The 22329-nt window shown below is 40.2% G+C and overlaps 2 long non-coding RNA genes across 3 annotated transcripts; one reads left to right on the plus strand and one right to left on the minus strand.

Moving 5' to 3' along the window:
* The first annotated feature begins 5196 nt into the window (after positions 1–5196).
* Positions 5197–9180, plus strand: LOC123367437. The gene is made up of 3 exons (XR_006578465.1): positions 5197–5282; positions 7518–7566; positions 9115–9180. It is a non-coding gene; the product is annotated as an uncharacterized LOC123367437 (long non-coding RNA).
* On the minus strand, positions 7190–17505 carry LOC123367436. 2 transcript variants are annotated; one of them, XR_006578463.1, is made up of 4 exons: positions 17351–17505; positions 16571–16642; positions 15283–15414; positions 7190–7456 (listed from the first exon to the last, which is right to left on the minus strand). It is a non-coding gene; the product is annotated as an uncharacterized LOC123367436 (long non-coding RNA). The 2 variants fall into 2 exon arrangements; XR_006578464.1 differs by lacking the exon at positions 16571–16642.
* Positions 17506–22329: the final 4824 nt, after the last annotated feature.

The following is a 22329-nucleotide window of genomic DNA, read 5'->3' on the forward strand; positions in this document are numbered from 1 at the left end:
TTTCTGTCCAGATGCACATTTTTTTAGCCACTCACAATTAGTTTTAATAATTTTAGTTAAAAAAAAAAGGAATATGTTCAATGATCTCAAGTATATTTTTGCACAAATCCAGCTTCAGAAAGCCTATTTTTTAAAAGAGCTTTACACTACTATTTTAGTCTAGGATGTGGACAAAATCTTATCATTTTAAGGTAAATATTATGGCACCAGACTGATAGACTGTTCTAGACTGATGCAAGCCTCACCAGTATAAACACCTTTATGTTGCCATAACTGCAATCACAATAGAGGGTTCTACTGATTTAACTAAATCATTTTTTCTACCAATTCAGTTATATTGGTGCAAAAACTGAGTGTAGATAAGCCCTAAGTATAGCCTAGGAAATTGAAAAAAAAATTTCTTCAGATTATCCTGTCACAAACCTGTTCTACAGGGACCACTCTGGAGAAAGGAGTCAGATTGGTCTCAGTGTCTATGAAGGACCAAAGTTGCATCGCTTGTACTGTAGAGCATCAGCGGCAGTAGGTGTGGGCTTTACATCTCCTCCTCCGCACCAAATTGACCCCTATTTTTTATGGCCCTAGACTATGGGTTCATGCAGGCATGTTGGAAGTTGGGTCTAATAAGAGCATGCAGGGCCGGCTCCAGGGTTTCTGCCGCCCCAAGTGGGGGGGTGGGGGAGCTGATCGGCGGCACTTCGGCTGCAGCTCAATCACACTGCTCCATTCTTCGGCGGAAGTTCGGTGGCGGGTCTTTCACTCCCTCTCTTCCGCTTTGGCGGCACTTCGGCAGCGGCTCAAAGAGGAAAAGAGAGACTAAGGGACCCGCTGCCAAATTCCTGCCAAAGACCTGGACGTGCCGCCCCAATAGTGGACAGAGTGCTGCCCCTTTGTATTGGCTGCCCCAAGCACCTGCTTCCTTAGCTGGTGCCTGGAGTCGGCCCTGAGAGCATGTCTAAGGCATGCACACATACAGAGTATGGCGTATTCCCGGCACAGAGATTTTGAAAAGGGGGTTCAGAATGCTGGGCTGCTTTTCTATGTGTTAATTCAATATGTTTAGTCTCTCTCCTCCTGCAGGCACAAGAATAACCAAGATATCACTCAGCTAGTCTTGTGTCTATCAGACATACCACAAATACCTAAAGCAGAATAACATGTTGGGGCAGTACCCTTGAACCAAACAATGCTTCATCCCATCCTTGGCTCCTGAAAAATAAATAAATAAATAGAACAAATACATTATGTAACTGTACACTTCTTACAGTTAACAACTTTACTATCCTTCTTCAACCGTAACTGGAAATGACTCCAGCTTACCTTAATGTAATGTCAGGAGTGTCTCATCTCCTACAGGAGCTATCCAGTCCCCTGAGATACCACAGTCACATGAAGGGTGGGAAGAATTGACTGGAGAGACCCACCAGCACCTGCTTCCCTGTCAGCTGGGACATCACCGTTCCTATCTCTATATTCTACAGGGAAACATGTCTACACACACATGAACCCCTCCGAAAGGTATTAGTTCATTCCCCAGATAGGGCCTGTGACTTCATTTCCACTCATCCATGACTTGGGCCTTCTTGTATGCTTCAGGGCTGGACCCACTGCAACAATATAAGAGTAGCATTAACGAATGTTGATATGCAAAACAGTACAGTGTGAAACTACTAGGGTTGCTCCTACATAATCAAAAAAGCAAGCAAATGAAAATTGTGCATGTCCTGTACTCCTACAAGAACAGGAACACACCTTTCCATTACCATAACAACTGTACCTCAAAGACCATCTACCCCAACCTTACCTTAGATGAGAAGAGCTTGGCTTGTTTAGTCTAGCAAAAAAGAAGGCTGGAAGGAGATATGATTGCTCTCCATAAATACGTCTGGGGAGGCCGAGGGAGATGGTAAATACCAGGGAGGGTGAATAGCTATTTAAGCTATAGGACAATGTTGGCACAAGAACAAATTCAGGCTAGAAATTAGAAGAAGGGTGAGATTCTAGAACAGCTTCACAATAGGAGTTGTTGGGACAAACAATTTAACTGATTGCATGATAGGGTTACTTGTGATGGTCTGGGGCAGGGCTCAGCAGCCCTGGGGCTCACTTCCTGTTTATGTCTTGTGTTCCTAAAAGCTCATTCTTCAGGGTTTCAGCCAGCTATCTGCTGGAATCAGAAAGGTATTTACACTCCCTTCCTGTCCCACCCCAACACACACACACAAATATATTCTGAGTTTTTGTTTTGTTTTAAATCTCCTTCCTCTGAAGCACTGGGGCTAGAGATGGGACATTGGACAGGGCGGGCCAGGGCTCTGAGGTGGCACCAAGGAATCTCTCTCTCATGTGCTTGCCTGACTGGTTCTTGCTCACACACTCAGATTGCTACATGTGAGATCAGGAAGGAACTTTCCCCAAGGTTAAATTGGTAGTGATCTTGGGGGAGTTGCATCTCGGTATATCTCACTTAAACGTTTATCTGCCATTGCCAGGGTCTCAGGCACTGGTGCACCTCGGTCACTCCTATTCTGTGCTGGTAGTCTAGTCTCCTGTGGGCTGTAATATTTTGGTCTAATTTCAGTTGTTGGGTTTTGTGAGTGGGTGATGAGTGATGCTGGTGGCCTGTGATATACTGGAGGTCAGACAATATGATTTGGTAGTCCCTTCCAGCCTCAAACTCTGACTCTATAACTCTTCTACCAGTGCTTCCAGTGCCAGCAATGAGTAGAAAACTGTTTTCTTATCCCATGAGATTTAGAGACGTCAGAAAAACAAAATCCATCCAGTGTCAGGGATGAAATCTTGACACTATTTGCAAATCACTAACTTGAAAAAAATAGATTGGGTCAACTGAAACATTTCAGTTTGATAATTTTGAAACATTTTGATTTTGACATTTATTTTTTTACCTTTTTTCTAGACAGTTCATTGCAAAAATGTCAAAACAGGACATGTTGGCAATTTTGAAACTTTTCAAAAAGTTATTGAATTATGAGATTTGTCTAAACCAACCCTTTCCCCCACACAGTTACTATTTTGATGACCAACTTTTCTGATTTAAAAAAAAAAAGTTTAATTGAAAAACTCTCAATCAGTTCTATCCAGCACCCTCTCTACCAAATGTTTCTCTCCAAACCAGCCTTCAACTTTCCCTTCTGCGCACCAGGATCACTAAACTACTTCTCAGGTCCACACAACACTATTAATTGTGGATGTTTGATGTAGTAATTTGAAGTTCAGTATATTTGGCCAAGAAACTTGCAGAACAAAACAATCTTAATGTATAGAATGCTAGTGGAAATTCAAGAATATTCCTCTTAAGGTACTTCTAATCACTTTTCTGATTTATTTATATGTATGTGTGGATAGGGATAGTACATTGTGGGCACTACCTTTTTACAAATAGTAATAAACAGCCTGGGGACTAAAATCATATTCTGATTATGAAGATGTACTCAAATGTCTAAGTAAAATAGAAATGTAAGTCAGGTATTTTATAAGTTTCTGTGATGATAATTAGAATATTACACTTCAATTTTGATTGCTTTATCATGGAAGAGTATTAAGGAGAGTCAGAGTATATAGCAGGTAGCATGCTTTGGAGTGGCTGCAAATGTAGGAAATTATAGCAGAAAAGTAGAGAAACTTTTCCTACATACTTTGGAAAAGAGGAGCCCAATGTATGACATACCCTCTGCAGAGAATAGATAGGAGAGATCCTACAAGCTTATGTCACATAAAACCACCATTGTCCATGAACTAAACAAAGGAAAGGCCAGGACCAAAAGGAATTTAGGCGGAGATTCTTTGTACAAGGAACAGTTAACAGATGGCTCAGAATACTGAAGCAATGTAGGAACAGCCATACCATTCTATAAATGATTTGATAAAGTATTTGCAGGAAACCATTATTCTGCAAAAATCATTGTGTGTAGATAACCAAATAATGGTTCTCTCATTCACACTATTTCCTATTAGCACATGTAGAAATACATTTTCAACTGCACCTCAAGTGTATTTAGCTGGGCAACTTTCATTAAAGTTCTGCACTGCCCTACAAATGTACTTTAAAACCTCTATATGTGTAATAGTTATACCAGGGGTAGGCAACCTATGGCACACATGCTGAAAGCGTCACGCAAGCTGATTTTCAGTGGCACTCACACTGCCCAGTCCTGCCCACCAGTTCGGGGAGGCTCTGCATTTTAATTTAATTTTAAATGAAGCTTCTTAAACATTTTAAAAAACCTTATTTACTGTACATACAACAATAATTTAGTTATATATTATAGACTTATGGAAAGAGACCTTCTAAAAACATTAAAATGTATTACTGGCATGTGAAACTTTAAATTAGAGTGAATAAATGAAGACTTGGCACACCGCTTCTGAAAGGTTGCCGACCCCTGAGTTATACTATACCAATGATGTTGCCTAAAAACACTGCTTTTAATTTAAAATCTCTACTTTATAATGATCTAAACTGGTAAGCAAGGTTGTGGTCCGCCCTAAAGGAACTGCCAGGGAAAGCCTGAGATAGCTAGTTTTCCCTTGAAAGGACATGGATACAGCCCTCGGATCAAGAATAGACAAGTAAGCAGTAAATCTTCCAAAACAATATTTATTTAGAAGTGAGTGGTTACAATAAAACAATAGAGATAGATAGGATAGCGATAAATATAATAAAGGTTACAGTTAAAAGGAATGAAGTGGTGCGGCAAATAAAAGCAATGCAATACAATAACAATTGTTTCAAATGGCGCATGGCAAATAAAGATACAAAAATAAAGTGGCACAGCAAATCAAAGATACAATAATAATATAACCGTTTACTTAACACCTTATATCATATAACAATATAATATAATAATTTAATAACAATTAAACATTCAGTGCTAAATACTTAACACTAAACATCTAATAAGTGGTGCTCAGGCAATCATGAGATGCATAGGGGAAGATCTCATTCAAAATTCAAGCATGCAGCTTTATTGACAAGCAGAACCCATACACTCTTATTTACATTCCAATCAAATTGCCTCTGTATTCATCTATTAGTCCTTCTGCTATGTCAATAAGCACTGCATGCTGCTGCTTGCCGCTGCTGAGGAAGAAGCTCTGTTGGCTGGGCTGCTAAGGAAGCCGTTGCCATGACGACCTTAGAATTCTGTGGTTGCTGCTGCTACTTAGGTGGAACCCCAAAGCAACCCCCTCCGAAAGCCTAACAAGCTTTCACCCAAAGCTGCCTAGCTTCTTCTGCTGCCGCTGACGTTGCTTCTCAGGTGAGTTATTCTGCGCAAGCATCTTCTTCCTTGTAGTTGTCTTGCAGCTTCTTCTCTCTTCCTAGGTCCCCAATCCCACTACAGGGTTTAGCCTGCTGGCTGTTGCCTTTATATACGATTTGCAGCTCATTAGCTATAATTTATTATTGTAATTCAACCAATCAGCTTTCAGGGATTAGCATATACTAATATATGTCACGTGCACTGAAATGTCACACTCAATCTCAGCCAATCAATTTCCAGAGATTAGCATATGCTAATTAGTCACATGTACAGGAAGTTCCATCTATCTCTATGGGCTCAGTGTATCCCTATGGAGTTTTTCAGCTGACGTTTGGATGAACCATAGCTACTTCCTGTTTGAAAGTCTCATGTATTCATATGGGCTACAATGTATCTCGATGGGATTTTGCCGAGTCATTCCCCAAAGGAAGTGATGCAATACTGTCTCCTGATTGCATTATTCCTATACATTTTTATGGGCTTCTATGTGTTCCTATGGAGTCTTTTCACTACATCACCCTATAGTCGTAATTACTGGATTTTCTTAATTTAAACTACTACTATTTTTTATTTAATTAAAGCCTTGGTCTTAAAACTAATTACTAGTATAAGCATTCCAAAGGGTCCTGACACTACCACCATTTGTTTTATCTCCAATTAAGCAAGTTATAATTTTTGTGTTTTTAGACCCCCTTCCCAAGGTTTTTCTGAAATCCTTCAATTTAAAGTGTTATAAGGCTTTTCAGACAACTGAGGCAAAATCTTTCATCACAAGCTTATTTTCTTGACTCAGATGAAATGATATGTAATATGCTGTAATGATATGTAATATGTAAACCTGCTGCATGTAAGATATCTTAGTAATGGAGATATATTATGTATCTAACATACAAAGGAGGGTAGGATAATTGTAGTACACTATATAGGATCTGATTTACCAATGAGATACAACAACCCAAGAGTGGAGTAAGTCTAGTGACTGCAAGGCGAGGGTGAACAATCCTTGATTTTTGTAGTTTAGTCCACTCTGCCAGTGTATGATTTCTTCCTTCAGTCTATTTTATATAGGCTTATATAACTGAGTTTTACATATAAAAACGATTGGGTTTCTACCATTTTCTTTGGGAGACTATTCCACAGAAGTGGATCTTAGGCAGGACATTTTTTCTTGCTATTGTCCTAAATTTCACCTTTCTTAATTTCATCTACTTGCTCTTACTTTTTTACACATCCCAGGATTAGTTATGTTTTCTCATTCCTTGTCGTTTATATGATTCCAATAATTGCCAACTGTGGGCCTGATTCGCCTATGCCTTGCTCTTTGTGTCATCATTTACACCACCTCATAGTGAATACTGTCACATCAGATTTCAAAACACACACACACACACACACACACACACACACACACGTAAATGACTGAACAAGATGACAAGACCATGGAAAATTGGGCAGTCATTTGTTCCATAGCCAAGGTATACATATTTCACGCTTAAAATCTTGCTTGGTAAATCGATCCCCCCAGGTCCCTAAGCAGTTTTGCTACTCTTTCCCGAAATACTCACAATTTGTCATGATCTTTTTGGTGATGGAATTCTGAGAAATGAATGCAGTTTTCCAGGAGCAGTTAAACAGCTGCATAAAGAGGAATGAATACCTCCCTACCCTGTCACATATCTTTAGGTATGGAGCCCAAACTTAAACTGACCATTATCTTCCATTTTATTACTTACGCCTATTGAAAAATTGTTCAATTTTTGTTCAATTAAATTTTTCTTCAACATATTTCATCCAAAAATATTTTGATTTGGTTGTCAATGAACAAATATACAAAATTCCATTTTCAAATTTTTTATTTTTTTGCCCAAAAATCATTTTTTGAGAAAAAAAATATAAATGTCCATTTATTCAAAAAAGTAATTTAAAAAACCTATTCATCAGAAAATTTGTGATCAGCTCTAGTATGGATAGACATTGAAGTGAGGAGTCAGGATGGAATGTCAACACCTGGTGATAGCTGCCCTATGGAACCACTACTTCCCAGGAGATAGATGGTCCTTCAGCCAAATTGTTCCCCATCGGCTCAGCAAAGAAATGGTGGTGGTGTTGCCGGCAGTTCTTGTGATGATTAGGGACAGAAGGTGGGACTCCAGTAAATGTCATAAATGTACCTGTAACATACATGAAATAATATACAGGATACTTAAAAAAGTTGTTTCCCCTTCTCAACAGTCCACCATAGAGTCCTACATTCTGGAGAAGTTCATCAAGATGGATGATGGTAGGAGAGCAGATTCTTTGCAAATAGCACTGCCATATACAAATAATTAATGACCATGGTTGGGGATATAAGAAGGAGCCTCTAGTGGATTCAAGCCAGATGTATGAAATAGTGTGTGCTGTGTATAGGATGGAGAATATAGAACAGTTCCCCAAATCCTGGTCAGGGCCTTATCTATTTCATTTGAATTGCCTGAATGCTAAGGATCTGACTGTAACTTTCACAACTATACACATATGTTTGTTGGACTGTGAAAAGAGAAAATCAAATGCAAAGTCTTCTACCCAGCCTGTTTCTGGCCTATACCTTTTTTCTTCCTCCTCTATCAGGAAGAAATGCACCATGTTAAAATCTTTGGTCCACACTTGTATCCAAAACTATTTCTTGTGCCAAAAGGAACAGAAATGTTTAGCATTTATAAGTTTGTAAATTCTATAATAACACTAGAAAAGGCTTCCTCACTGCTATACTTAACACTACATGAATTATGGACCAAAGGTTCCATCTTCACAGGAAAGTTTGTGTATTAAGACATAGATATTACAATATCTTGTCTACATTAGTATAGTTAAATTACAATATCTTCAATCATTTTTATCTTCCTTTTCACTTCATATTTAAATTGCTTCAGCCTTCCTTTGTACATGTAAATTATCCAGAAATATGCCTGTCACTTTTCCACAGTTTATTTTGTACTTTCTTCTTCACTTTCATCAGCCTTTTTGAATAAGGCCATGTATACACTACCACTGATGTCGGCAAAACTTATGTTGCTCAGGGGTGTGAAAAAACACACCCCGGTTTGACATAAGTCTCACTGGCATACATGATAGTGTGTACAGTGCTATGTCAGCAGGAGAGCTTCTCTCACTCTGACACTCACTGCGGTAGTTTAATGATGTTTACAGAAGTGCTCTCTCCCATTGGCATAGAGCAACTACACAAGCAATCTTACAGCAGTGCAGCGGCATCGGTACAGCTGTGCCACTGTAAGCTCACTAGTGTAGACATGGCATGAGTGTATTCATTGATAGATTTCACATATACTCATAGGTATCCATTAATTATGTACCACACTTAATATTTCCCCAAGGAGATGAGAGGTTGAGGGGAAAAAATGTTCATGTTGAATGAGAAAGAATGGATGCTGTTAGAGCATTCTTAGGTTGACAAATTAATGATATTCAAGGCCAGGAACAGAAATCTAAAGTGAACTTAGAACATTTGGCTATGTACATGCTTATTCATATTGACATTGCAAAAAAAAAAACCCCAAACAAACACTATACACGCAGCTTGGGGAACAAAACACAGGACCTTCTGCTCCAAGGTCCTAGTTCAGCAAAGCACTGAATTATGTACTAAAGACACGGCTTGTGCTGAATGGTATGTCTTTTATTACTATCCTCAAGACTCTTATTGCTTCTGCCAAGGCTGTGTGGCCTAGTGAAGAAGACACTGCTCTGGGACCTAGAAGATGTGCATTGGATACCTGACTCCACTACTAGTCCATTGGGTACCTTAGACCTTTCACTTTACCTCTCTTAGGGTGATCACCCATCCTGAATTGGGCAGGACAGCCCCGAAATGCAGAGTTCAAGTTCTGGTCCCGGGCTGAATGACTCCATGACAGCATTAAAATAATAGTAATAAAGTTGTGAATTTTTCACTTCACCAATGTCTTCCTTACTAAGCGTCTCATAGACTGAAAACTGTTCACATGAGATATTTGGGTTTCATTCAGAAGGCCATCCCTATTCAGCAAAGCATGTAAGCATATGGCTATAGTTTTGCCTGTGTTTCAGTGATTTGTTGAATAGGGATGGACTGAGGCATGTACTTAAAGGCTTTGCTACATTTTTTCATTAACAAATACTAATGCATTCATACAAATTAGAATCAGTTTGCAATTCATTCGCAAATAAAAATGGGGGTAAATTTTTAGACACCATATTCACAATGAATAATTTAACCAACTCTACCTAATATCAAATACTTCAGGTTCACCTAGTAGGAATATACACTTTAGATCAGATGGGAGCCTTGGACAATGCAAACAGATAACTGCATGAACTCAAGAATGAGTGGAAAATGCATACAAAGAACTTCAAAGGAAATTTTTAAAGAAGAATGCAATAAAATAAATCCAAATCAGTCTCTTAATAATCTACATATTCCGCTTGTGGCGCTCAGAAATTCCTATTTGAGACTTTGAGTCCCCAAGCTCATCATGTAACACTCACAAAGAACAACAAAAAGAGCAGTTGCTCCTAGATTTAGTCATCGGCATCTTGCATAAAGACAACTTGATAGATGTATGTTGGTGCTTATTAAATGAATTGGACAGTGTATTATATAGTATGTGGCAGCTGGATTTAAATAGCTGCTTTGAAAGAAATCCCTGTGCTGCCTCTGCTAACAGACAGATAATACATTATTGTAGACAGGAACTATGCTTACATTCACATATTAGGCAAGATTCAATTCTACGAATGGTTGTCATGATTGTGTTTGCTTATGTTATAATAAATTACTATTTAGTTAGAGATAAAACTGAACACCAAAACCTCTTTATGAGTCTATTTATTTGCCAATAGCAGGCAACCCTCAAGTGGGTGTACGGTCTGCTTGAGGAAAGGGGATCAGTGACCTGGAAAACTAATAGTTTGGAACTTCATGATAGTATGTCCACACAGTGACACTAAATGCAACAAATAGATAGCACCTGGGTATGCTTTGAAAAGCCAATAAAATAAATTTTGCAAGGATGGGAAAATTCAGGGATACACAATACTTCCTTCATGAGAAGAATTAATTGTCTTAGATACAGAATCAGTAATAAATATAAGTAAAATGAACAGAGGTGAATTTAACACACCCTGAATAAAGGAAGAACAGGTATGAAGATGAAAATTGAGACTATAAAATATCAGCATATGAGTAGAAAATGTGACTTGTATTTTCTTCTGACAGAGATGCTACTTCAAAGTAGTATCTCCTTCCATTTTATAAAATTTGAAAAAAATGTTTATTTTGTTAACATTTTCAGCCACTGTGGGTTTTTTTTGTTTTGTTTTGTTTTGTTTTTCTGTGTGGTGAGACAATAATTCATTTAGGAAAATTAATGGATGTCATCAAATTGTAACAGAAAAAAGAATATTTTGTTCTTAAATTCTGGAGTGTCATTTTTCTAATGATCCAAGAGCGCTTAGCCCCACAAGGTGCATGTGAAATACAGTAAGTGTTATACCTTTTTACAGATGGGTAAAGTGAAGCAGAAAAGATAAGTGACTTGTTCAAAGTCATATAGACAGTCACTGGGAGGCCACCAGAAACTTGACACTCAATGCCATGTTCTAACCACTCTTCCAAATAATGCATTTCATGTATCAAATCTTAAAAGTGCCCAGTAGATGTCCTATAATTTTACACTGAGGCAGTATTGGAGCTGTTTGTTGCAGACTATCATATCCTATTGCTGTAAGGAAGCCTTGTAGTCCAAACCATGGTCCAAATTTTGCTTAAAATTATCATTCCAGTATCCCACTACTAAGTTTTATCCATGTACTTTTTTTTATATGGCTTTAGAATGAGCACTCTTTTTCTTTATAATAGATAGCTGCATTATAAAGTGTTACTTTATAACCTACGCATGACATAGATTATTCTAAATGGTCTTGTTTCCTCCTTATTCAAAATGCAATTGCAAACCATGCTATGAAATATTAAAACCATTGCTGGGGTCCCAATAACTAGGCCTGCAGTCACAAATAAATTAGAAATATCATACTATTCAGTTTGAATATAGATTGCTGTATAGACTCTACATATCATTACTATTAAATGCATGACACTACGTGTTAAAAGATTCCTGGTCTCATGATTATTGCTCCATACCTCTGGTGGTTGTTCTCCATTTCATACAATAATCCTTCTAAACCAAGGTTCTTTTGGAGGACACCCTAATAAGCCCTTGATACCTCGCACTGAAACAGGCAGTGACACCACCCAGTATTGCCAACCCCCAAAAAGCATGAGATTGGCTTAACAATCATGTTTTAAAAAAGATACATTTTGGGGGGGGGTCTTTGTCTTTAGGTTTCTGAGCCTTTACATTACAGTCAGTCACATTTTCAGGTTTTTCTCCACAACTGTGAAGGCTAGAAGTCCTTTAAAAAAATGAAATCTAGGATTCTCACGCAAAATAACATGATTCCAGGAGCTGATATTTTAAGCAAAGCATCCCATATCACAAGACTCTCAATAAAACTGTGGAAGTTGGCAACACTGCATCTCTAGCAGGCTTTTAGTATGCTAGCAGTGCCTCTTGTTGGGGCCAAGCAGGACTGCCAGCATCATTAGTGGACTCTGGATTGCTACTACTGTCTTTACAGTATTAGCACTTGCACGCAGTTTCTTCTTCCATCAAAGCTGGCGTTGCATAACAAATATCTTTCTTGAGAGCCAAAATCTCATGGGAGACGAGGGAGGTAGTGAGCAGTGCCTTCTGGACTGCTTCTATCTATGGAAAACCCCAGAGTGCACTTTCTAAAGCAGTGGCATTCTCTACTGAAAGTTGTTGGGTTTTTTTCAGATTTGCTGGAGCATGGCCTACTCATCAAGGAAACCCAACAAGTCATCATCTTATCTGTCAGAATTTTCCCTTGTCTATTGAAAGAGACATTAAAATACTTTCCTGTATATTTTTAATTGGATTGTATTTTCCCTTTAAATAATATGAATAGAGCAGTGAGTGTTGCTGTTGGGAAGTCTTTGTTTAAAAAACAAACCCAAACTGCCAAGATCAATATTAATTTTCTGCAACACTTACCATGTGACTGTTACGAAACCATCAACTGTTCATTGAAATTATACATACTGCAGAACAGTAACTTCCATTATTTTCATGTAAACCTAAAAAATCTCTGACAAACTGTCATCATTTGCTGGAAGTGCCTGTTAACATTATGGCAAATTACATATTGTAATTCTCATTTGAAGCTACAGGTACTCAAATTGCTTAACAATATTTCAAACATGTTTGTCAAAAAACAGTGTATTGATGCAAAAACATTGGTAAGTAGCTGATACGTGTTGGCTTTTTCCTGAAACATTTATCATCTTGGTATCCAAACACTGAGGGGTAGTGAGGATGAGATCATAAATTGATTTTCCTTTATTAACCTGAGCAGTAGTAGAGCTATATTTTTTGTCTCCAGTTTCTTAAGAGAAATATCCATTGGAAGAATCATTTTAAAATATGCTGGGAAGTGATGATATTCAAAATCTGGTATATAAAGTGCTTTTTCATCAGGAATACCACAGGAGCTGATCTCTAACCGGGAAATAGATGTGATCCTATAGCATATTTACAGAAGTGGAGATAATCTCTGGTCAAAGCCTGATCAACAGCCCAGAGAAATCAGTGGACAGGCTCCCAGAGCTTTGGTGAGCATGTCATCGGGCTTTCAGTGTACACTGATGTGAAAAACCAATCTGGATCACTGAATTCTGAGTGCCATGTCCTCATATTTCACCTGTGCATCTGGGCTGTGCATGAAAGGATATCTTGATTAAAGCACAGCACTGTGATCCAGAACTCTGAGCTGAAATACATTTAGCATGTGTTAGACCCTCAGGAAGAACAGCTGGCATGAAAGGTGGCTTTGTGGATGTCAGTGTGAACAGAATGTTAGTCAATCGTAGAGCTGGAAAATACGGCATAATAGGGATTTGTGATTATTTTCATGAATAAAACCTGCTGAATCACTTTGTTGCCATCCATGGCCCCTCTTTTACTCCCTTAACCAATAGTTAGTGACACAAGAGATTTGAACTATTACAGATGTTCATGGATAATTTGCAGACAGAAAAAGGGACTTCTTCCTGTTTAAATGGTTTGGATAATCTAATCCATCAACAGACACAGTAACACCTTGATTAGGTGACCTATCATATGGAATGAAAGTGAATATTCATTGTGACCACTCACAAACAAATCATCAGTTTACACTTGTTGGCACTATTTGTCAAACAATTGTGTGTAGTGGGGTGGTCACCCTGCTCCTGCCTGAAGGGGATAAAGCAGCCCTGGAGAGGGCTGCAGGGGAAGGGGGGAAGCCAGGTTGATTGGGGGAAGCAGCCACAGGTGGGGCCATCCCCCAGTCAGGCCACAGCTGGCCCTATAAGAGGGCTGAGGACCAGAAGCTAAAGCATACTCTCTCTAGCTTCATTCAGAGAGAAGGACCTGGCTGCCTGGGAAGCTGAGAAGGGTAGCTAGGGTGGAGCAGTGCTGGGGAAGGGCAGAGGGAGCTGGGGAGCTCTGGCCTAGCAAAACCTCAGGCTGCAGGCCTAGTTAAGGGCCCACAAAAGGGTATTAGGGCTGCAGAGGTGCAGCCCAAATATAGGCAGAGGCAACTGGTCCAATCCTCCTTGCCAGTGATGAGTGGTTTACAGACTACTGTCTGCCCCAGTGAGCAGGAGATGAATGGAGACTGGCAGTAGCCACTGAGGCAAGGTGGGAATAGGGGGTTGGGGGTTCCCCTGGGAGGGGAGACCCAGAGTGAGGGAGTACTGCGGTGGACAGATCCCCTGGGCATAGGCCCCAGGTCTGGGACAGACACGGGGGCCAGCAGCAGGTGAGACATCAGCCGGCAGAGGGTGCTCTGGAGCTGGAAAAGAGCTAATTCCCTGGACAACGTGCAGGAGGCACCGTGCTGCTGAGTCTCACCCCACCACACTGAATAATGAAAAATTAATAAAAATCCTGACCTAATCACAGGGAATTCACAAGCAGAATGCTAGGCTATGCTCAAATAGATTATTTGCAATAAATTTTGATCATCTGCGTTTGGAAAGAATGAGGCAGCAAAATCTAGGAGTGAGCCCCTATTTTTGTATTCAAGTTGAATCACTTCTCTTGACTCTGCAACCTGAAGGCTTGAATATATCTGTCCCTGTGAGATATCTGTTCACAACCAAATATTGGAAGAGCCTCTAAGGCATGTCAATGCTGCAATAAAATACCCATGGCTGGTCCATGTCAACAGACTCTGGTTTGCGGGGCTTGGCTATGGGACTATAAAACTGCAGTGTAGCTTCTCAGGCTCAGTCTGGAGCCTGGGTTCAGGGACCTCATGAGATGAGAGGGTCCCAGAGCCCAGGCTGGAGCCTGACCAAGAATGTCTGCACTGCAATTTTATAGCCCTGCAGCAGAAGTCCTGCAAGCCGCAGTCAGCTGACATGGGCCGGTTGTTTTATTGCAGTATAGATGTACCAAGAGAGACAGATCCACAAAAAGTACTGCTGCTTGTTTGGTGGCTATACTGATCAATAAATGACATTAGACCTTTCTGTGCCCAGCATCTATCATTAGCACAACATTAAAAATAATAATTTTTAAAAGTCTGTCATTTTCAGTATACAGGTAATTGTAAGCCTGGAATAACCCCAATGTTGTTAAAGGAGTTCTCCAGATTTATACCATTTTAAATGAGTGCATATTTTGGCCCAGTGATTTTTTAAGAAGAAACCTGCTATGGTTCAACTTGATGACTGACAGCAGAAAAAAATGTAGACCTGGTAGAATTGAGTCTACTTCATTGACGTCAGAAGATCTGGAGTCACTCAGGCCAGGTCTAAAATTGGCCCTGAGACCTTAGGTGCTTTTGACCTGCTTAACAAAATAAAACAAAAAGTCCATTGATTTATACCCACCCTTTCATTGTTCACATTATTATCATTTCTTTCCGATCTTGTTTGTCCTAGTTTTCTTTCCTTCTTATCTTATCTTCTATGTTTCCTTCTTGGGTTATCATATTCATTTTTAGGCCATAAGACTGATGAGATCTGCCAATAACATAAGATACAAAACCAGAGATTACAGATGGTCACAATGTTATCTGAGCTGTTATCTAACTGTTGGCAAGTATTCCAGATACCACCATAAGCTTCAGTAAACAAATCATTATGTTTAAAGAGACAAATTAATAAACAAATGTATTGATATTGTAATAATACTTTAATTAAAAGTCATTCTTCAGTGTCAGAAGGACTTCTCTTTATTACCTATAGGTAAATGATTCATATTATCCTTATTCTGTATTTTAAATTTTATAAATATAAAAATAATAGACTAAACTTGTTCCTTGAGGTCTGAACATAAATTAAGATTAATTCTTTATATTGCACTTTGATACATCTCAGTTTCACTTACTGATGTGAGTCTATGTAAGATATTCCTTTTTACACCTGGGGCCAGAACCTCCACTCATATAAATTGGCATGCATACGTTGAATTCAGTGGAATTGTTCTGACCTACACCTGCTGAGGATTTGTCTGTCATGGTCTGCTGCTCACTTGAAACTGGGGGGTTTCAAAGTGAGGACCCGCATGTATTCCCCCACCCTAAAATCCTAGGGTAGGTCTCCTTCGCTGCCACCAGTCAGGTTAAAGTGTCTGACACACTGCCTGTCCCCCAAGCTTCGCCTGGGGAACCCAGATTCAAACCCCTTGAATCTCACCAGAGAGAGAGAGAAACAGCCAGTTCCCCTCCTCCCCCTCTTCCTTCTCTCCAGCCTGCTCCGGAGAGATATACACCGAGTCAAATCCTTGACTCAACACAAAGAGGGACTCACTTCCCCCCTCTCCTTCCCTAGTCCTGGAAAGAGATACCTGATTCAAACTGCTTGAATCAAACCCAGGAGTACTGTCTCTTCCTCCCTCCCCTTCCCCTGAATTTCCACAAGAGAAGGAATTAACCAAGTCCAAAGAAAAGAAAAGAATTTATTAAGAGAACAAAAAGAAAATACAGAATCTCTATGAGCCCAAGCTGGACACTCATAGGGGATAACCTTATCAATCTCTGGAGAGAATTCCCCCTCCCCCTTTCTCAGTAAAAGCAATATCAGCAAACAGGAATAAAGCATTTCCTTTAGCAAACACACAATTGCAAATATAGAAATCAAATCATAAGACTAATTCGCCTTTCTAATTAATACTCACTATTAATTAGTAGAAACTACTCCAGGAGAACTTGGAGACATGACTGGTCTCTTTTAGATCCAAAAAGAGAACCTGAGACAAACAAAGAAAACACAGACAAAAGCTTCCCTCCACAGAGATTTGAAAAAATCTTGTCTCTGATTGGTCCTCGGGTCAGGTGGTCATCAGGTACTGCATGTTAACCCTTTACAGGTAAAAGAGACCTTAACCCTGATCTGTTTATTTATGACATTGTCCCCTGGCATTTTTTGTCATTTATAAAACTAGAACATAAGAACTTAAGGCCGTACCGGATCAGACCAAAGGTCCATCTAGCCCAGTATCTGTCTACCGACAGTGGCCAATGCCAGGTGCCCCTGAGGGAGTGAACCTAACAGGCAATGATCAAGTGATCTCTCTCCTGCCATCCATCTCCATCCTCTGATGAACAGAGGCTAGGGACACCATTCTTACCCATCCTGGCTAATAGCCATTTATGGACTTAGCCACCATGAATTTATCCAGTCCCCTTTTAAACATTGTTATAGTCCTAGCCTTCACAACCTCCTCAGGTAAGGAGTTCCACAAGTTGACTGTGCGCTGCGTGAAGAAGAACTTCCTTTTATTTGTTTTAAACCTGCTGCCTATTAATTTCATTTGGTGACCCCTAGTTCTTGTATTATGGGAATAAGTAAATAACTTTTCCTTAAAGTTAAAATAAAGTTAAATAAACTCCATATATATTTCTTGAACTGAAATATAGCGTTTACCAGAGTAATACATTGAAAATAGAATACTGACCTCAGACTCCTATGGACGATTGTACTGCTGAAAAAACAGCTTTAAACTGCTGCTGGGGCTCCATAAGAAGCTCCACCACTGGAGGCTGATCCGAATGGTGCTGAACCAGGGAAACTTCCATTCTGTGGCCCTCAGTCAGAAGGATACATCTTTCCTTTTACCTTGTATGAACAGTTTGGACAAATAATGAAAAGAAGTGTGTGGTTCAATAATAATCATTTTAAAAATAAACTTCAGAAATAGCTGTATATTGAGTTATGATTAAAGTATGTAAATTCTATTTTTCATGCTACCTAAGATTGTTGTTCTTTGAGTCGATAGTAATAACAGTTACTGCACCAGTGTTTGAGGCACTAATAATTCTAAATATAGGAAGATCTTGTGGATTGTAACGGGTCGGACTCACCCCTGCAGCACCTCCTGCTGGTGACTCCGGGAATTAGCTCTGTCCAGCGCTGAAGCGCCCTCTGCAGGCTGGTGATCTGCCTGTATTCAGGCCCCCCGTGTCCCTCCCTGGACCCGGTGCCCTTTCACACGGGGTGCTGCCCCCTGGCAGTAACCCCTATTCTCTCAGGGTTTCCCCTCCCCTCAGGGAACCCCCACCCTCTATCCCTACCTTGCCTCAGTATGTGGCTACTGTCAGTCATTGTCTAGCCCCACACTCTGGGGCAGACTGCAGTATCAGCCAACTCATCACTGGCAAGGAGGGTTTGGACCTGCTGCTTTGGCCTACCCCTGGGCTGCCCTCTGCAACCCTCAGTACCAGTTGGCCCACTGCTAGGCCGCAGCCTGGGGCTTTCCTGGCTAGAGCTCCTCAGCTCCTCAGCCTTTCCCTAGCCCTGCTTCACCCTAGGTACTTATCTCAGCTCCTAAGCAGCCAGGCCCATCTCCCTCTGAAGGCAGAGAGAGACTGTCTGGCTTCCCTGCCTTACTTTTATAGGGGCTAGCTGTCGCTCAGTTTGGGGCGTGGCCTCACCTGCAGTCACTTCCTCAATCAGCCCAGCTTTTAGAGCCACAGCTCTCAAGCCCTGCCAGGCCGCTTTTAAACCCCTCACAGCAGGAGCAGTTTGGACAAATAATAGATATACATAGATATACCCCATTTAGTAGTAATTGTGAAAATGTCAGCCTGTCTCTGTTAATAACACAGTAATGTTGGTGTCTATGTAAGTGGTCAGAGACTGCTACAATGGACTTTATAAGTATTACAGGCAAAATCCACAAAGGAACTTTTGTGCTGCGACTCTGTTTTAACTTTTTGGTGCCTTGCCACACAGTGGAATCCTCAGCCCTGTCCTATATGCCCAGTCTCCCTATACAATGAGTGGGCGGAGATAGGCACCTAAGAATCAGATCCACAAAAGCCGGTGAGCCAAGGGGAGAGCTGCCTAAGCGAGTCCATAGCTGATGCTGAGGAGAGGGGTGTGGCTTAGGCCTTGTCCCTCTCAGGAAGTTAGGCATCTAAATCTGGGCTGGAGGTGCCGTAGCTCCATTTGCAAGCCACAGACTGATCTCTCTCATGGAGTCAGGAGCTGAAGCCTTGTCTTTGAAGAAAGGCAGTGACACCCACTTAACTCCCCAAAAGCTGAGGGGAGGTCTCCTTTCTAACCTTCAAGCCAAATAGTTAGGATAAGCACCCAGGGTGTGGAAGACCCTAGTTCAGTTCCTGCCACTGCCTCATATGGAGAATGGATTTTAGATTGAGTTTCTCACTTCCAGGTGGGTTCTCTAACCATGGGACTATAGAGTCATTCACTCTCTCTCTGTGGTCCAATCCATATTTAATTATATATACACAATGGATCAGCTTCAAAAGGAGACACTGAGAGCTCCATACCAGAATATCTCATAACCAGTGGTTAGAGTCCTCTCCCAAGAGGTTGGTGGGGGGGGGAATGAACTGGAGTATCCCATGTCCCAAGTGAGTATCTTGGGCTAAAGAGTAGAAGGGAGGTCCCCTCTGTGATTGCTTTGTGTGGAGTTAGGCATGCCCTGAGAACATCTACCAGATTGGGTGTCACAGGCAAGATCAGAAAGGCAATAATTAATTTGAGGATAAGTGTTGGTAGGCAAGACTGAGGCAGCTGGGTGCATGCCCACTGGCAGCAACTTATGTGCTTCAGAGACTTTAATGGTGGATTTTTTGGAGGACGCTGAGTAGGGCTTTTGAGGTTCCCAATGGTGGGACTTGGGTGGGGCAGAATTGGGCTGGGTGGCGGGGAGGGAGGAGCTGGGGGGTTATAACTGGTGGAAGCTGGGTGGGGGAACTGGGAGAGAAGAATTGGTGGGGCCTGATTGAGGGAGGGGCAGAGTTGGGGTGAGGTGGGGCTGGGGGCGGGAAGCTGGGAAGGCAGAATGGGTCAGGGGTCGGTGAAAGTGGGGCAGAATTTGTGTAAGGTGGGGACTGAACTGGTAGAGGGTGAGGACATAACAGATGGGGGATGCGAGGAAGTACTGATTTGGAGATATGGGGCACAGGATTGATTTGGAGGTTGAGGAGCAGAATTCATTGCTGGACAGGGGAGGAGGGTGAGAACTCTGGCCTCAGGGGCTAAAATCCTCATACCCAATACATTTTGGAGCTTGAGCAGCATTCTCTCTTTCTCTCTCTTGGAATGCACAGGGACAGTTCACCAACTGTTAGACTAGACAGACTGAAAAAACAATATAATCTCTTTGTAAATAATCACATGTTTTGGGGCCAATCTCCTGATTTGTTGGGGGTCTGACTAATTTATTGTTTGATCTCTTGAGGTTAACAATACTCTGAGTGGTATTTAATTAATTATATTGTATTTAAAAACAGTGGAGAAAGTGACACATACTTGGGAAGACTATTTTGGAAACGAGAGGAAATGATTAATTTTTAATTGCTTGTCATCTCAATATATTATTCTCAAGTGCATGTCACTTTCTCCACTGAGCGTGTGTTTGTTCACAGTTCTTATATTTAGCTTTAATGTTTGTTAGTTTCCACTGTTGATAATGTTAATTATGGCACAAAAGACAGATCGCGATCTAACATTAGCTGCAATGGCTGTTTTGATTTTAACCCAATAGCCTTATTCTGGATTGGCTAATGAATATTCATGAGTTCATTTGGAGACAATATGGTAGTGTGCACATCAAAATAACTAAAGGTATCAAGGTATGCCATGGCAGAGAAAAAGTTGGGAACCACTAACATAGGCACTTAAGAGATTATATATCATTGCAAGTCAATGGGACTTAGGCTCCTAGATGTCTCTCTTGTTTTACAAATAGGATTTAAGTGCTTTTGAAAATTTTACCCAAAGTGTACATAGCATATCTTATGGATCTACAGAAAATCTTCAAACTGAAAATATATGAAATGATGAAGTTATTTCCCTTAGTATTTAAACAGCATGACTTTTGGTCATTGGTTTTGAATAAGTGTTCAGGAGAATTAAGAGAGATTCATTGGTAAATGAACTGATTAAGATATGATTAATTGCCAATGTCCATTCACTACTGTTTAAGAAGATGTCCTATAACCCATCATATAAATGACACATGGGCTTGTTGATTGATTAAAGTTGTCTAGATTATATCTAGAAAAGAATGATAGTAATTTCATAGTGTTGTAGAAGTCATTAAGAAAAATGCTATCCTCACTATTACCTATGTAGTCTTATAGAAGTAAATGAGGTAGTTTGAGAGTAATGACAGGCAGAATTTGGGTCAGTTATTATATGTCCATGGCCGATTTCATTTAATCCTTAAACAGAGATGCTGGTTCCCACCCACGCAAAAAAAGATACAGAACTTAAATATATAAAAAAAATTCCATTGAAGGGTTAATAGATTAAGAGGCACATCAATACAACATCTTTGATACAATTGTGTCTTTTTGAAGTATCACAGGAAGTGCAAATCTGAAGATGATCTACATGGATAAAAGTCACCATTCACCAGAATAACAACTTTTCACAGAAAGCCATTTACAGTCAGCATCAGCAAAACACAAATCTTAACTAAAATAGAAATTGACCTTGAAAGAACGTATTAGATGACACACAAAGAGAAGATCAAATATCTGGTGAATGTTATACAGACATTTAGGCTTAAAATCCATTTAAGTAATTACTTCAGAAGTGCTACTACTAAATAGATAATTTAGATGTGTCAGATCTATCTGGCTGGCTGGCTTTGGCATAATCAAAAGTATGATTTCCAAGAGAGAGGAGAAATAGCTACATAGCGCACACACACACTATCAGCCTTGGCAGGAGACTACAATATGGGATGGAACTGCTGAGTGTGGATTTTGGTTTTGACCTGGGCTGAAGGAAAGCCAATGTTTATGCTGAACATTTTGTAAGGACATGCTAAATGTGTGTGGCATTCTTGCTTATCAGCAATGTGAAGTCTGTAATTCCATTAAGCTTAATTGACAGATCAGTTTTAAAATACAAGGGCCAAATGCTCTGCCTGGGGGCTACTGGGCAATATTCCATAGATATCAATGGAGCCTGGCCCATATACACCAGCAGAGGATTTGATCCCAAATATTTTAGTTGTGCTTTTATTACGGCATCCAGACTAGCTCATAAGTTATCCTACTCTACCTCAGTAAACTCTCAAACCACCGCATCTTATCCTGGCAATGACATATGTCCCAAAGAAGAAGAGCAATTACTCCATTTTGAAAGGTAACCTTTTCGCAGACTGGATCCCTCATCTTGCTGGCAGGGAATGTGTAAACTACAGTAGGGTAAGTGTTCTACTCTCCTATGCTATTTGCTGATTCTGGAATAGAATTTAATTTTTGTCAAAGGAATATTTCATAATACCTATCTGTATTGTTGGAACTATAACAGCACGTTCACAAAAAGTGGAACCATAGCATTCATGAAAATATTATGCAACCACTGGCTTTCCAAGACATGCTGTATGTGACAGTGATTAATAACTCAGGGCCCAAGTATTTATAATGGAATTTTCCTACCCAGTTGTGA

Source organism: Mauremys mutica, chromosome 3 (assembly GCF_020497125.1).
Source record: "Mauremys mutica isolate MM-2020 ecotype Southern chromosome 3, ASM2049712v1, whole genome shotgun sequence".
In the NCBI taxonomy this organism is placed as follows: domain Eukaryota; kingdom Metazoa; phylum Chordata; order Testudines; family Geoemydidae; genus Mauremys; species Mauremys mutica.